The 16,719-nt window shown below is 39.2% G+C and overlaps 1 protein-coding gene across 1 annotated transcript in view; it reads right to left on the bottom strand.

Moving 5' to 3' along the window:
• Positions 1-16,719, bottom strand: part of CUNHXorf36 (chromosome unknown CXorf36 homolog) — a 45,042-nt gene that overhangs the window by 15,629 nt on the left and 12,694 nt on the right. The gene's annotated exons all lie outside the window — the stretch shown is intronic.

The following is a 16,719-nucleotide window of genomic DNA, read 5'->3' as shown; positions in this document are numbered from 1 at the left end:
TAAAATTAGTCTTCCTGAGCTTCTTACCATCAGTTGTTTGGCATTTTCACCCCAAAAAGCTTTGTGAAAAGAGCTTGATTTTGAGAGATCTGCCTATGACTGTTATCATAAATGTACACTGTTATCACTAATGTAAACTCATAACAGTAACAATACATTTGCCACAGGACTCATTCTTAAAGCAGCTATGTACAGTGCCCATGCAGGCAAAGCAACAAATCAGCTTTAACCCTTTTGGTGCCAGGGCCATTTTTGCATTTTTTTCTAAAATCCACATTTTAGACATGAGAATTACTTGAACCACCCCCAGAATTATATATTTCCTGAAAGCAGATACCCTGTAGAATGTAATGGTGGCAGTTGCAAATTTTTATGTTGCATGATATTAGCCCAACTGCTTATTAAACCCAAAATTTCAGTAAAAAGTTAATAGTGCACCAAAACACAAAACAATACCCAAATTTGTTGCAATGAAAGAGGAGGTTGTGGCTGGTGAATAGTTACCCAACATGCTAATCTTAAAAATTGTGAACACCCATGAATCAGCCAAAAACTATGGTACCCCACATTGTCCATAGGCAGCACTTTAAAAGCCTGTACAATTATTGCTCTGACTCTGGCATAAACGGCGATACCTAACATATGTGGCACAATCATCGTTTTAGTACGTAGGTGCACCTGATGCATGTTTGCATTACAACCCCAATTCCAAAAAAGTTGGGACGCTATATAAAATCTTAATGAAAACAGAATGCAATGATTTACAAATCTCATAGACAAATGTTTAAACTGAGAAAATGTATAATTTTAAGAAAAAAATAAGGTAATTTGAAATTGATGGCAGTAACACATCTCAAAAAAGTTGGGACAGGACCATGTTTACCACGGTGCACCCTCTCCTCTTCTTTTAACAACACTCTGTAAAAGTCTGGGAACTGTTGAGACCAGTTGCTGGAATTTTGGGAGAGGAATGTTGTCCCATTCTTGTCTGATATAGGATTCTAACTGCTTCCCCGTTCCTGGGTCTTCTTTGTAGTATTTTACACTTTAAGATGTGCCAAATATCTCCAATTGGTGAAAGGTCTGGACTGCAGGCAGGCCAGTTAAGCTACTATGAAGCCATGCTGTTGTCATAGATGCAGTATGTGGCTTAGCATTGTTCTGCTTAAATATGCAAAGCCTCTGGATGGGAGCATTTGCTGCTCTGAAACATGGATATATCTTTCAGCATTGATGGTGCCTTTCCAGATGTGCAAGCTGCCCATTCCATACGCACTAATGCACCCGCATACTATCACTAATACACCCCCATACAGTGCTTTTGAACTTAGCACTGATAACAAGCCGGAAAGTCTCTCTCCTCTTTAGCCCGGAGCATGCAGCACCCATGGATGCTGATTCGTATGGCCACAGAATCGTTTTCTACTTTGCGACAGACCAAATTATCTTTTAAATGATCTTTGGCCCAGAGAAAACAGCAGGATTTCTGGATCATGTTCAGATAGCGCTTCTTCTTTGCATGAGCCCATACAGTAATGTCCATCACAGAATCATGTCTGTTTTTATTGCAGTATTGTCTGAGGGCCCGAAGATCGCGGGCATCCAATATTGTGTTTCGGCCTTGTCCCTTGTACACAGAGATTTCTCCAGATTCTCTGAATCTTTTGATGATATTATGTACTGTAGATGATGAAATATGTAAAAGAGAACTATGGGCTAAGTGTTTTTCCCATAGTTCTCTTTAGGGTCACGGGAGGACATATAGCAACCACCTCCTGTGACCCAAAGTTTAGTATATAGCTGGCAGCGCAGCCGGGATAGATCTCGACAATACTGTCGGGATCCATCCAGCTGCGTGAGTGACAGCTGGCTCTGCCTATCTACAGGCAGAGCCAGCTGTGCCCGCCCCCTCCCCGTCCATCCCTCCACTCAGTGCTGGAGGATCGGAGAGGAGAGGGGGGAATCCCTCCTGGGAGTTGTGACTGACAGTCACTACTCACTGCAGGGAGACGATCGAGAAGTGAGCGCATGGGCGGCATGTTTCTGCTCACTTCCCGATCGATAGAGCCGACCTGTGACAGCTTCTTTGTCACAGGTCGGCTTTGACTGAGGATGCGTGGAAATCACTCACCTCATAGTTCTCCTCTAAAGTCTTTGCAATTTTAAATTGAGGAACATTTTTCTGAAATTGTTCGACAATTTGTAGACGCAGCTTTTCACAGATTGGTGAGCCTCTGCCCATCTTTACTTTTGAGACACTCTGACTCTCTAAGATGCTCTTTTTATTCCCAATCATGTTACTGACCTTTTGCCAATTAACCTAATTAGTTGCCAAATATTCTTCCAGCTCCTCCTTGTTAGTACCACTTGCTTTGCCAGCTTTTTGTTGTCCCAACTTTTTCGAGACATGTTGCCGCCATCAATTTCAAAATTACCTTATTTTTTCCTAAAATTGTAAATTCTTCGATCCGCCGGCTCTACAGCCGGCGGATCGCTTGTATGGTGACAGGCATCGCTGCCTGTTTTTAAAAAACGGCCATTTCCCGCTCGCGGGGGGGCGTGTCTGAGCGGACGTCTAAAGACGCCCGTTCAGATCTAGAGAGCTCGGGCCGGCCGTTTTTTTACTACGGCCGGCCCGGAGGTGGTTAAACATTTGATGTGTTTTCTATTTTTCTATTGTGAATAAAATTTGAGTTTATGAGGTTTGCAAATCATTGCATTTTGTTTTTGTGTAGATTTTACACAGCGTCCCAACTTTTTTGAAATATGGGTTCTAGTATGTGTGTGTACATGGAGACGGGGGACTTTACAAAAATTTGGGGGGTATTTTGACATTTATTTTATTTAACCTTTTTTTTAAACCTTTTTTTTTATCATTCAATTTATTTTCTTAATTGATTTCTTAATTTAATTGCTATCACATTGGGGCCTCACAACCGCAATCTAGCCTAAAATAATCTAATTACTGGAGGTGTAATGTATCAGTGTATAAAGTAACTAAATATTTGGTCATTTGGGGATGGAAGTTTTAGGAATACTGCAGGTCTAAGCTTGGTAGACATGCGATAGTTTTACATCCAACAAATAAAGGTTTTGCTTTTATTTAGAGGCCCGTTCAACATTTCCTCTGTATTGGTTACTTTGCTTAGAGATTCTTCCTTCAGAATATTCAGATCATGCTTCTACAACTATGATGATTGCTTGATAATAGGTATGCCTTTTATTAAAGGGTACCTATTATAAATTAAATATGGAGGCTGCCATTGCCGATGTTTAACTTTTAAAATACTGGTTACCTGGCTGTCATGCCTCTTTTTTGCTTTCATGCGTTTAGTCATTGACCTGGAACAAGTATGACTTTTCTTCATATACAGTATATTCCAGGTAGGTGACTCAAAGTACTGAAGCCAATAAGTCAGTACAACAGTCAGGTAACTAGCACTGTCAAAAGAAATCAGCAATGGCAGCCTCCTTGTTTTTCTCATGACAGACTTCCATTCAGCATACCCTGGAAGATACCCTAAAGCGCTTATGATTATACATTTATGGGAAAAAAGGGAACAACTGACTGCTTTAAATTTAGAGAGATAGGCCTCATTTTACTGTAGATGTGGATTCAGAGAAAATAGGTGAAATGGTAATGCACTCTACCATTGGACATCATCTTCATCGGACAACATACATAGGTGTGTACAGGTATTTATACCAACAGACGCAATAGCACTTTAAAAATGTACCAACACCTAGTTAAAACAGATAACCCAATTCAGACCAAGAAAGCAAGTCTGTGGGATGAGGAACGCAGTAACCACAAAAATGCTGCCCTTGTGACAGTTGGCATCTGAGCATGCTGGATGAAAGCTGTGTATGTGCAGACTAGGCAATATCTTGACAACTACCAATACTGAAAGAGTTAGCTCCAGGAGTCCGAGTCAGTAGGGAGTGGGTATGAACCATTGCCCAGGAGACCTAGTCACCAAACAGAAGACAAAAGAAATAATGGTAAGACTGCAATCAGTACAGTAAAGTGTCTTTTTGCCAGCAACAACAAGGGTGCAGCCTAACTATGGTGATCATCATGCCATAAACCACAGTTACATGCAGACGGTAACAACCCAGTTACAGTCTGGGAAGGAGCTGCAAAAGTTGGTGTCGATTTAAAAATAGGCATGAAGTTAAGTTGGGTTTATTCAAAAAAGTTAACAAGAATCCCTCATTAAGAAATGTTAATATTATGTTTCTCTAAGTTACCTTAGAGAATAAAAAAACTTGAACATTGTAAAACGGTTTGTCTTCACAGCTTGTTGGGCCAGGTAGAGCAGTCCCTTCCTGTAACCAAATAATCATGATATTAAATCCCAGCTCTAGTCCAAACTTATTTTTCCCATTGGGAAGATTTCTTCTCACTTCCTGTCAGAACAGGAAGTGATGAGCAATATCTCCACTAGAGTCACAGAGCACAATTAAAACCCGACATTTGTTCAAGGCTTTCCTCACGCAACAAAAAATATTATTATTTTGTATTAACTAAACATATTTTTCAGTAAAATGGGAAAGGGATTGAACCTCTGTAAGGTTATTATTACAATCTGTAACTTCCTGTGCCTGGCTCCTGGACGACCGCTCCCCTAATTTATTGTGTTGTTGTCACAGGCTTTCAGAGAGACAGGAACTGAGGTGAAATCTTTACAGCGTCACTTGCAGAAATAAAAATTTTACAGAACTATTTACTTTTTCCATTCCTATCCAAAACATAAAGGGTTCACAATGAATATTTGTGTTCCCTGATAAAATTACCTCTAAATGACCTCTACCTCTAAATTACCACTGTGCTGAACAACCAACCCACTGTGCTTTAACAGCCAGGGACACTGTACTGCCCCATATTCCACCAAGGGAGGTGTCCAGGACCGGACCTCACTGCCCCCCCCCTCCCCACAGACTCAGGCCCCGGTGCAGCCGCATCGGCTGCACCAGCAGTTCCGCCCCTGGCTATTATAGTTGTACTTTGCATAAGTATAATATCTAAAATGATACAATACTTGGGGTTTTATCTGTCTGCAAAAGCTCAGAACTATATAAGATCAACTTTGTGCATTGCTCAATAGTTGACTTGCTTCATATATCGTAATATCTGCCTTTTATCATTAGTAGTGAAGTGGAATAACATAGGATTGGACCAGGCAGAAGCTTAATTTAGCAGGTTTAATGATAACAGATACAGCTGGGAACAAGCAACAAGCAGTTTAAAGAACAGAGGCCCGCAGAGTCATTTTTATAAGAAATGTTACAATATAACCATATTGGCTACAAAATGATTAGCTGCCAAGGCATACCTCATTGCAGCTAATATAAATCTGACATTCCTGAGACAGTATTTCTCCTAAATTGTTCTAGACCTTTTTATATGAATTCTATCCCAGCCGAAGCACATGGACTTGACACGTGCTCACATGCTGAATTTCTCGTGTATGCTTTTAGGTTTCATCTAAAGTACATCAGTATATGTCTGTATTTTGCTGCTCAACTTCTAGGACTAAATAATTTACATATTGCATAATAATATTAATAATAATAATAATAATAAAAATAATGTATATGCTAACTAATATCAACAATATGAAGTGCATGTGTTAATATAAAAATTCCATTACAGTGGTAGCACTCTTGAAAATTGTGTTTTTTCCCTGAGAGCTGACATATGACATAAAATTTCACCTGGTAGGGTTTAAGATTAAAAACTCTGTTTACAAAATGTAACATTTTGGTTTGAATTAATGTGCAAAATTGCCTTTTCCCAACTATGCCTCAAAAGAACCAACTTACTCAGTGTCCTTAATAGAGAATCATGACAAATAACCACATTTTAAAAAATGCTTTCAAGATACAGACTGAGGTTTTTTTTGTCTACACATAGAAAGAATACATTTAAACTCTTTAAACATTTACCTAGTTGGTTAGAAACAATGTTAGCCTTCCCATTTTGTTTCAGTTATTTGGTTTACAGGAAGCCAGCCTACCAATTTGTGTAGTCTGGGAAAAATATTACTTCCTATGGAACATTGGTTTCCATACTGTCAAATCAAATCTATAATCCAGGACAATTAAACAAAAAAATCTACCTTTCTGCCACCATGAATAGATCATTTGGAGTCTGGTAAAGTTATTTTTGAAATAATTGTGTCTACTGTCTCTCAAAATCTAAGAATACTCAGGGAGCATACAAAACAGTTTTGTTTATATATATCTATAGATCTATAGATATATATAATAAAAACTGTTTTGTATGCTCCCTGAGTATTCTTAGATTTTGAGATAACTATACTATAACTATATAACTATATACTATAACTATATAATGAGATAACTATACTATACTAAAAGAACTATAAACAAATTATATATAGATCTATAGATCTATAGATATATCTGTAGATCTATAGCTATATCTATAGATCTATAGATATAGCTATAGATCTACAGATATATCTATAGATCTAATGGATCTATAGATCTATATATAATTTGTTTATAGTTTTAAATAGATTATCAATGGGTTTTTACTGCTGTCTGTGTACCTATTGGAGAGATTCCCCTTTCTATTGGTCCTGGTATTGGTCCACAGTCACAGGGGCAGAAAATGATGGTAAACCTTGCAATGGTGACACTTTTTTCAGCGACAACTAAGTGGGGAATGCCCTAATTTTTTAGAGATAGGTACAAGGTAATTCTCTCTAATGTAACACAGACAGCAAATAAATAACCCGATAGGGGTTTTAACCACTCCCTACTCTAAATGTAATTTATATACATACACACTTTTACTGTTATTCCTTTTTGTTTTCATTCTGAATGTTGTGACACAAAGGTTACTTTGCCTCTTTCTTATTGTCAAGCTCTGAATAAAAAGTAATTTAAAGTGGGGAAAATACACAGCATTCAGCTAATAAAACCCATGTGCAATAATGAATAATACAATGGTGGAAGCAGTCTTGTCTTGGTGCAGGCAGTTAATAGATATTTTGGTATTACCCACATAGAGACTTGATAAAACATGGCTTTGGCATTTCACGTATTTCCCAGTGAAAGATAAGTAAAATATTTGTTTTGAAATGTAGTAGTCTGTGTTTTCTACACACGGACATGGTATGTTGTTTATGGAAAATTAAAGTAGCAATTGTGTTATTTGACTCAGTGCCGTGGTTTACCACTTCCACCGGATGCCAGCTAATTTCTCTAGAGAGAAACACACACATACAATCTGGGACAGGTCTTCTAGTACACATTGTAGTCTTATCACATAACAGGATCTGAAGCCTGTAGAAGAAAAAGAACAAATACATACATCCACATTCACCTCAATCAGGGTATTAGGTTGCACACTTAGGTATAAAGCCTGCATTCATAGTATGTGTCTGCTATGATTCAGTGATATCAAGTCCTTTGGTGGTTTTTAGACTGTGTAAAAAAACTAAATTACAACTCCAGACAAAACTTTCTAATTTTTTGGATGTGATGGGGAAAGGTTATAACCGAAAGGTAATAACTGTTTATCCTTTGGGGATACTTCATCTCATTTGCTGTGTGTTCTCTGGAACAAAAGGTGAGGGGAAAACCACCAAATGAGAATTAAACTATTCTAAATTTTCACTTTTTTAATTCAGTTTCACTAATTAAGATGCTTGGTGCAGCTTTACATAAAAATCCAGAAGTGGTGTCCTAATTGGTTAATTTCAATGTGAAGGAGCTGCTAATATATACTTAGATGTTCTGGGTTGCACAACTTCTCCTCCTGTCCCAGGTCATACTGTAAGCTCAAGTGTCCCAGAGTGAAACCTCTATCTGCATTAAAGGATTTACTCTTTCTGTCATAACCCACAGGTCATGGCCATAGAAGAGGATAGGGATTTAGACTAGATAGGTTAAAACATATAGCCCCAGACAATGAGAAGGACAGCTGTGACATTACCAACTGTCATTAAAGTGCTTAAAGAAGACACTCCAAATTTTGTTTTAAAAAAAGGCAATCATCGGGAGTGGGTGGTATCTGCCTTAGATGACTGCTTACTGCAGACACAGGTGTGCCTAGGTATTATCACATGTCAGATGCACAACTTCTCATCAGGAAATATAAGGAAGTTACTTAGCCCAATTTAGCCTTACTTAATATTTGCTATGAGACAGTAAATCTCCACTTTTGAGGAATAGTTGCAATTCAAGTACAGAAAGAGGGGAGAAAACGTCTGAAGGAGACACTTGTTCCAGTGACATCCAACTAAGAGGGCATTTACCTCTTGCTATCCCATGGTCTCTGTTTTTAAAAACGGCACCTGAAAAGTAAAGTCAGTGCTTACACAGTTTGTCTGAATATAATGACTTTATCTTTCCTTTATTGATTGGCTGAAACTAACTTTCTTTAAATAGAAGAAAAGAGAAAAATATTACGTTTTCAGCCAATGGCAGAAAGAGAGATGAAGGAAGCTAAACGCAAAATAAAGGTAAGTCCAGTAAATTTGTGCAATGAGTTTCACAGCTGTTACCTAAGTACGGCTAGAGAGGTGTGGCATGAGAGAAAGGGCAATACAAAGCTTACGATAGCTTCTGCACACAGGTAGTGTTATATATGATGGCAAGGGACATGATATAGTTGTCTTTAAAAGGAGAAAATATATATAACATTAAGCTCAGTGAATTTGGGCTCAGGGAACATGCACATAGTGTAGCTCTATGTGTCCCACTTAACCACTACCATAATTTAAAAATTGATAATCAATCATTTTAATGACTGAACAAACTATGCTGTAGAACCTCAGACAAATCAACACATAATAAAAGATTTCATGAGCATATACAAATGGGTCCACTGCTATCCTAAGTGTTTATACTTTGTTATTTCAGTCATCTCAGGAATCATTGATTGGTCTTTTTTCAACATTCATTTGAGTTTCAGCATGAGCTTCATTTATCAGCAGTGAAAGTACATCTAACAAATTGTTTAGGATTTAGATTTTTTGGGGATAAATGGTGATGGGTTAGACCCCTGGTGAGGTTTTTAAAGTTGTCTGTGTCTCTGCTGGGTAGATCCATTTTCTATTTGTCCAATTTACTATTTTCTCCGGGACTAAAAAGTGAGAGAAAGTCAACATTTTTGAGATAAACAGGAAGAGGGGAGAAAACTTGTGAAGGGTACACTTGTTCCAGTGACATCCAACTAAAAGGGCATTTACCTCACTAACTAGATTGCCTATCACTTCCTGTTGTGTCTACAAGGCATAACGTGGTGCCGTTATCTATCGAAGACAAAGGGGGTGATTTACTAACCTAAACACACGCACGCACCAGGTGCGTGTGATTTTCACACAGCAAAATGTATTTATCAACCAAAAAGTCTCTAAAATCATATTTCCACTAATGCCATATATGGAAAAATCATGCACATGATGCATATATAATGCTGCTTCACAGTTTAGACAAAAATGGTTAGCTCATGCATTTACATTCCTGCATTCATCACCGCAAGCAACACAACATAGAGCTAATTTACACAAGATCACCCTGCAAATCATGCACAACACACCTGCTGGGTGTGTACACACTACAAAGGTGTCTAGATTCCACCCATAGATCATGCTGGGAGGGAACACACTACAGAGGTGTATACTTGTTCGTGGCGTGTTTATAAGGTTAGTAAATCAACCCCAAAGACTTTGTGCACAGTATGGAGAAAGTGTTATGTTGCAAAGAAGTGTATATGAATGGATAGAGAAGTTCAAGACATTGTATTATGTGGCTTTGGTCCCCTGAAAGCAGCCCTATGCAGCTCAGCCTAAAACATTTTTTAATGAGGGAATACGAAAGCTTGCTGACAGATGGACAAAGTGTATTGAAAAGCAAGAAGATTATGTCAAAAAATGATGTATTTATTTTTTCTAAAAGAGGATTAAAATAAATTCTACAGCCAGAGTGCGGATAATTTTTGACTCGCCCTCTTACAAGCGATTTGAGCACAGCCTGTGTTGAGAACATAGAAATCCAAATTGTTTCTGTTTGCTTGCCTCTTTACTGCAGTCATGCAAATGATCCACATTGGCAGTGTTAGTGGAAACAGAAAGCCTTAATAGTAGTTTGTGCAACACTCAACAAGAAACTGATTAATATAGTAAGTAGAGATCAGCACAACTGATTTCCACGTGCAGGATGGGGCATCTCATGTTCAGCACTAATGAATACATTGATTGTGTGCCATCTTTTGTTGATAGCTCCTCTTCTGTTAATTGTTACGGATGCAACATGTTGACTTTTATTAAACAAATGTGTCATTCTGCTCTAAATAAATACTTCAGTCATATTCAAATCACATCAAATACATCTTAGCTTAATTGCTGAAAAGCAAACAGCTTGCCTTTTCAGGAACTGTAACTTGAAAATGTTATATAGCCAAGTCTCTTTTTCTCAAAGTTATGTTAATTACATTTTGCACATGTCCTCATTAGCTACCGCTGTAATTACTGTAAGATTCTCAAACAAATTCAATGTAAATACCAACAATCAAAATATTTACAAAAGTGAATGGAGAAATTTGTCGGAAATAGCAAGAACAGACAATACCAATCTAACATACACACTGAGCAGATGTTGGATTGAAAGAGGCATAAAGGGTTTCTTAAAGGGGTTTTGGCACTGAATCTCTTCTTCGTACCCCACCATTAATTCAGATATATCAGTGCCTACGTTTTAATTTTATGTTTATTTATTTAAATTACCATATCGTGTCATTTTCATATGACTTTTCATATGACCTTTTACTTATTTTCCAAAGGACAACACTTGTGTTAAAGACAGCTTTTGAACTAGTTAAATAATCTCAGTGCACTTACTGTATGTATTAAAAATCAACAATCAATGAATGCAATAATAAAACGAAAAACACTGTAATATAATGTAGAAAACATAGTCCACAAAGTAACAGTGTAAAGTTATCAGGGATATTCACATTTTAATATGACTTGCCCTCTTTGTATGTACATTAGTCAGGATTTGAGTTGAGCTTCAGGGTTTGGGTCAACCATGAGATTGACCCGAACTCTAGCTGTTTGGAGTTAAAAAAAATGGCAAACAATTGCGATTGTTCACTGCCATTGCAACCATTACTTATCATGCCTCATGTGGTCAGATGGATGGGAAGGATAAATCATGAAGTTTTGCAATGTGCCAGGCCCCAGCCAGTAAAAGTCAGGGTTCCCCCTGGAATGGAATAATTAGGGAAAGCTTACAGAAGGCAGGGAAGTTCAGTGCTCATGCTGGTGCTTACAAAAAAAAGTCTAAGTTGCATAAACACAAACATTGTGGGAAATTGTATAGCAGATTATGGAGAAATGTAAGAATTGTTACAGGGACAGTGAGAAGGTGGTGTTGATAGCTGCAACAAATTTCTATTTTTACATACAGTCACAAACAGATTCGCAGAGCTTGGTTTGCAGTGTTATAGCAAATTAGGGAGACATGTATCAGGGAGAGTGTTATCAGGGACAGCGGGATGCTCCTGGTGTTTGCTGGAAACATCCATATGTATTGTGATATTTGGGCAATTTAGCACAATGGTGAGCGTTTAGTGGCCAATCTTGAAGTTGTTTTAACAATAAAAAGGACAATTTCTTTATACTTCATAAACGGAAAATAGCTTTCTTCAGCATAACAAACGTATAGGGGCGAATTTATCAAGACTGGAGCAGACAAAATCTGGAGCAGATTTGCACTGCAGCCAATCAGCTTCTATCTCTCATTTTCAAATCTTACCTAGGCAAACTGAAGAGAGAAGCTGATTGGTTGCCATGGACAACCGCTCCAGATTCTGTTTGCTCCAGTTTTGATAAATTCTCCCCATAGACTCGTTATGTTCAGCAAAAGTATATGAACAGCCTCACCATCTACTGATTGTCTTACAGAGTGGGTCACAGAATCCGAGGGTTTTCAGGTTACTCCACCACAAAGAAAACAGCTCTCAATAACATTCAGTGCAATACAGCACTACTCCACACCCACTGTGTGTCACTGGCCCTCTTGGCCTCCCCCAGCCTCCAGCACACACCACTCGGCTTGCCCCACGTGCCTTTCGCACACACTTCCACATATGAACTTTGGTCCAGTCTCTCTTAAAGGAGAACTATGAGGTGAGTGCTTTTCACTCACCTCATAGTTCTAGCCGACCTGTGACAATGAGACTGTCACAGGTCGTTTAGTTTGTGTCCTCCAGTTACCCTAAGGAGAACTATGGGGAAAAGCCTTAACCCCATAGTTCTCCTTTAACAACGCTGCCTGCAGCCACCTGATTGGACTCTGCCAGTAATTGGCAACACTGTCATACGGTATCCCGTGTCCGGCGCCTGGGGCCGCGGGCCGGCCTCTTCAACCAGCCGCGTGACGTCACGAGGAGACCGAGGCAGCGCACGGCGCGCTTGGCTCCTCCCCCTCTGGGATCCTCCTCCTCATAATGGCGCGAGTTGCAATGGCTCGGCGTTCTAGTGTTGCGACCGTCGAGCCAGTGCAACTTGCCTGATAGTGGGACACAGGAACCAGCAGCGTTATCGCCAGCCTGCCGCTCTCCTCTGCCAAACATTCTCCAGTACCGTGGGGTGCCTCACAGGGATTCCCCCTGCTCTCCTCAGACTTCATATGGGACAGCTCTCTCTCTGGAACTGCCAGGACTCCACCAGCAGCTTCCCTGGAAAGGCTAATGGACTATAGAACCACCCTTAAAACCGCAAGTACCTTGCCCTAGGGGCTACTCCATAGAAAGTGTCAGCAAATACTCACTTGTGCAATTGGTGTAACGTCATATCAGTGAACTGCTTCTCCATTTCCAAACTGTATACTAATAGTATTGCTGCCCTTCTCATGCAACATATCTCAGTTGTCTCTGTGGAGAGTGTGGGGTTAATGTGACTGCAACTACTCATACAAATCATACTAACTAGAGACTGCTGGCTTACCGTATATCTATATAAGGGTACTGCTCTGCATACCTATAGGGGAACTCTAACCCCCCATTCTATACTGTGATTGGCGTATGATGTGCTAGAGGGTTACAACATCACTCCCTACCATACAGAGTGTAAACGGGAACCCTCGATCTGAGCCAATTCACACGCACAGGTTCTAGCCAATTTCCGCAGCTGCGATCCTACCTAAACCTCCTCGGCTCGAGCGTTACAAACACTTGGATCCAGGATTGGAGATTTCATCCCACCCAAGACTCTCAAAAATCTCCAGAGTCCCAGATCCCAGCTACAGCCCTGAAAACCTGGAAAGACCTGAAAAGTCAGCTCTTTCCTTGCAAAACTACTGTTTTCTGGAACCTCTCAGCCCTCTGGTGACAATGCTGTCAAATTACACAGTAGCATTGCCTCACAATGCTACAGTATATAGAGACAGTACGGGTGTTTTGTACACCCCTATAGTAGATTTTGTACACTCCTATGGCGGATTTTTGAGACATTTTGGGTACAGCTCCCTTGATAGACTATAATTTCAATACGAATTAGTAAACTAAACGTGATATTGTAGTCCATCATAGCTTCAGCTGAATGATGCTCAAATAAGCTACCTTTTTTTTAATTGTTAAGATACTTGAATGCGTTTTTAAGATATAACTCCTGAAGTTAGTGTCTCTTTAAGTTGCTTAAATAGTGTGCATCAAATCTGCACAGTTTTTGTGGCTTTTTTCTTTGAAATACACTCTAATTTTGATTTCTTGATTAAAAGCTGCCTGCTGACTCCCACTGAAACTGCAGCCTGGTAAAAGTGCTTCTATACTGTGAGTCAATATAATATTTCTAAATTGGTTTTCCTGATTATAAACCTGCCTTTTGTGCAGAGTCTTTAAATACTTTAAATACTTCAATTGCTATACCCACACCAGTCAGCTTTAAATAAAGAAAAAAAATCAACCTTACATGTATTTATTTAACTGAAGGAGCCACCAAAATATTGTAGTGAGAAAATGCACAGAACGCTTCAGAACTATCCATAACACAGTGTGTCTGTGATGCCATGTATATATAGCTGTTATCAGCAATCACCAGTAGCATCTAACCCCCCTGAAACCATGGACTTTGCTAGCGTTGGGCACCCAAGACACTTGCCCTACATCTCTTGCAAGGTGCTCTGGGTGCCAAACCGGCACCCCCCACCACAGCAGCCAGTGGCTATTGTTAGAGATGCACCACCTGTTAGACCTCAGATACAGCAGGATATTGCAATTCTCAGAGAAACTTTGCTATGCTCCTTCACAGTTCTGTTGTGACAAACCTGAGGGGACTCCCTGGAGGACTTTCTCTCCCTATGCCAGGTGCCACTGCATCTGAGGTCTGGTGAGTCAAACAGGGAGGTGGGAAATTGTGCTGAGATTTACTCAGGATATTGAGTTTTAGGTGGGAAATGTATCTGCTTGTTTGTGCTGCGCTACCTGTGAAGGTCTCTTGGATTTATCTGTTCTTTGTTAATGTATTTCCATGCATTTATGTGTCGGCAGTTTGTCTGAGCATTGGTCTCATCTCAACAGACTAAAAAATGTTTTGGCTTAGGAAGTAGAGCAGTAATTATACCTGATAGCACCTCTGTATATAAAGTTGGTATATATGTATATGGAGTATGGTGGAATCTTTGTTTGTGCTCTGTGTGTTATACACACTCCTCACCTTTGTATTGCAGTGTGTATTACATACTCCTGACCCCTGCACACTGCATTACACATACTCCTGACCCCTGCACTCTGTACTTTACACATTCCTGACCCATACATGCATGTGTGATTGAAGAGTTGTATTCAAAAAGTGATCTCTCCCATATCTGCTACAGGACTGCCCAACACATTGTGTGTATGTGACTGAACGTGAATATAGACTATCTCTCCCTACAAAAACTCTGTGATCTTTCCCTAATTTTCTCTGACTTTTATAGGCACAAAATCAGGAAGTGCATTGTTGATAATTGGTGGTTATGTAAGTAATTGACCACATTAGTTTGCCATTTTCACAACTACAAACAATTTGGGCTCAGGTCGAATGCAACTGCATTACTTATGTCACTGCATACTTGAAATAGTGGTGGGTTAGAAGCGCTACATTGTTTATAGATTTCAGTTCCTAAAAAGTGGTTACTTGTATAATGTAGCAGCTCGATGTGATGTTTTCATCTACATTTATATTTTTGTAGTTATTAGGGGTAAGTGCTGAAAAGTAAATTATTTATTGTTTTATTGTTATTGATAGATCCCAGATAATAACGGATCATCATGGTGGTGGGGAAACATTGTCAAGCTACAGGTCATCAAGAATGATGATGGATTTACATTGCTCGATGATGTGATTAATTTACATAGGGGGCATTACTTACATTTTTATTGCAGAACTTTAGGTGTGTGGTGCGGATATTTGTGCTTAGTGTTTAGTCAGTGGTTAGTTTAGTGGTTAGTTTTTGGAAATAAATTCTAAGGGGTATTAGTCTACCCTGTACTCATTTCCCTGGGAGGGGGCAGATATCTTGGGGAATTGTATATCTGGTATATCTGGGGGAATTATGAAATAAATAATCATAATTATAAAGTAGGCTTCCAGATTGCTATAAGTTCCCTCCTACACAAACCTCCACTTCCTTTTTGGGGGACTGGATATGGGGAAGAGACGCTTGTCCCCCAACTTTGGGACAAAGAGCCTTGCAATGGAAGGGGGGCTTTACCACCCATCCACATTTCAAGGTACCCTCCCATGTTGAAAGGCATGTGGTCTGGCGTGGTACAGGAAGGGGGTATTCTCACTGCCCTCCCTTTCCTCACTACCCAGGCTGCATGCTTGGAAAAGGGTAAGGTTAGAACACTGAGTGGAACCTCATGCCATTTTTTTCTTATTTTTTTATGTTATTTTTAAAAGGACTAGATTGTACTGTTTTGTAACAGCATGTGCAGCTTTAAGGCACCCCCAAAGAATGGTATTTAACACATTTAGCATTTTTCATGTTGCCCTTTAAGCTCCAAAAATGCTCCCTCTTCTCGCTGAACTGAATTTTTTTATTTAATTTTTTTTGCATTGCAACATTTCTCCCATGGTGGTGCTCAGCTCCCCATGCTTTCTTTTTTTAACAGTAGCTTGCCTTGAAAATGACCAGAAACAATTGCTAATTTCACTTCCCATAGATTTTAGTTGGGTTCAGCACTAAGTTCAGGGTTCACAGACCTCCCAATAGGGGTTTCACTGAACGCCACAGGATCTGAACCCAAACATCCCCCTGGCACATACCTTCTACATGTTGGTAATCTATATTATAATAAACTCACCTAAAAGCATACAATTACATTGTCTGCTATTGTGCAATACTCTAAACTGTATCAATTTGAAAGTGTCCAATGCTCCATGACATAGAATGGGTACAATAAATGTAAAAAATTACTTTTAAAGACTTTTTGCAAAATATTATGTTAATGATTCCTTTCAAATACACCTTATTAATATAAATGGTCCCTGCTCTAAAACAAACTCTAATTTGTTCATGTTTATTAGATGAGCTCCCTCCAGGGCAGATGCTTATGTAATTTGTTTCTGTGTACTCCGTAAAATTTACTCTCTCTCTCAAAATATAATATTTTTCACCTTTAGCAAAAAAATGTTCACCCTCCCCCCCCCCCCAAAAAAAAAATCTGGTTGACCCCTACAAAAAAAATTATTC

This window comes from Nanorana parkeri, unplaced genomic scaffold (genome assembly GCF_000935625.1).
Source record: "Nanorana parkeri isolate BGI_ZX_2015 unplaced genomic scaffold, ASM93562v1 scaffold888, whole genome shotgun sequence".
Taxonomy (NCBI): domain Eukaryota; kingdom Metazoa; phylum Chordata; class Amphibia; order Anura; family Dicroglossidae; genus Nanorana; species Nanorana parkeri.
The sequence above is the reverse complement of the archived record's forward strand: the minus strand, read 5'-3'. Positions and strand labels throughout refer to the sequence as shown.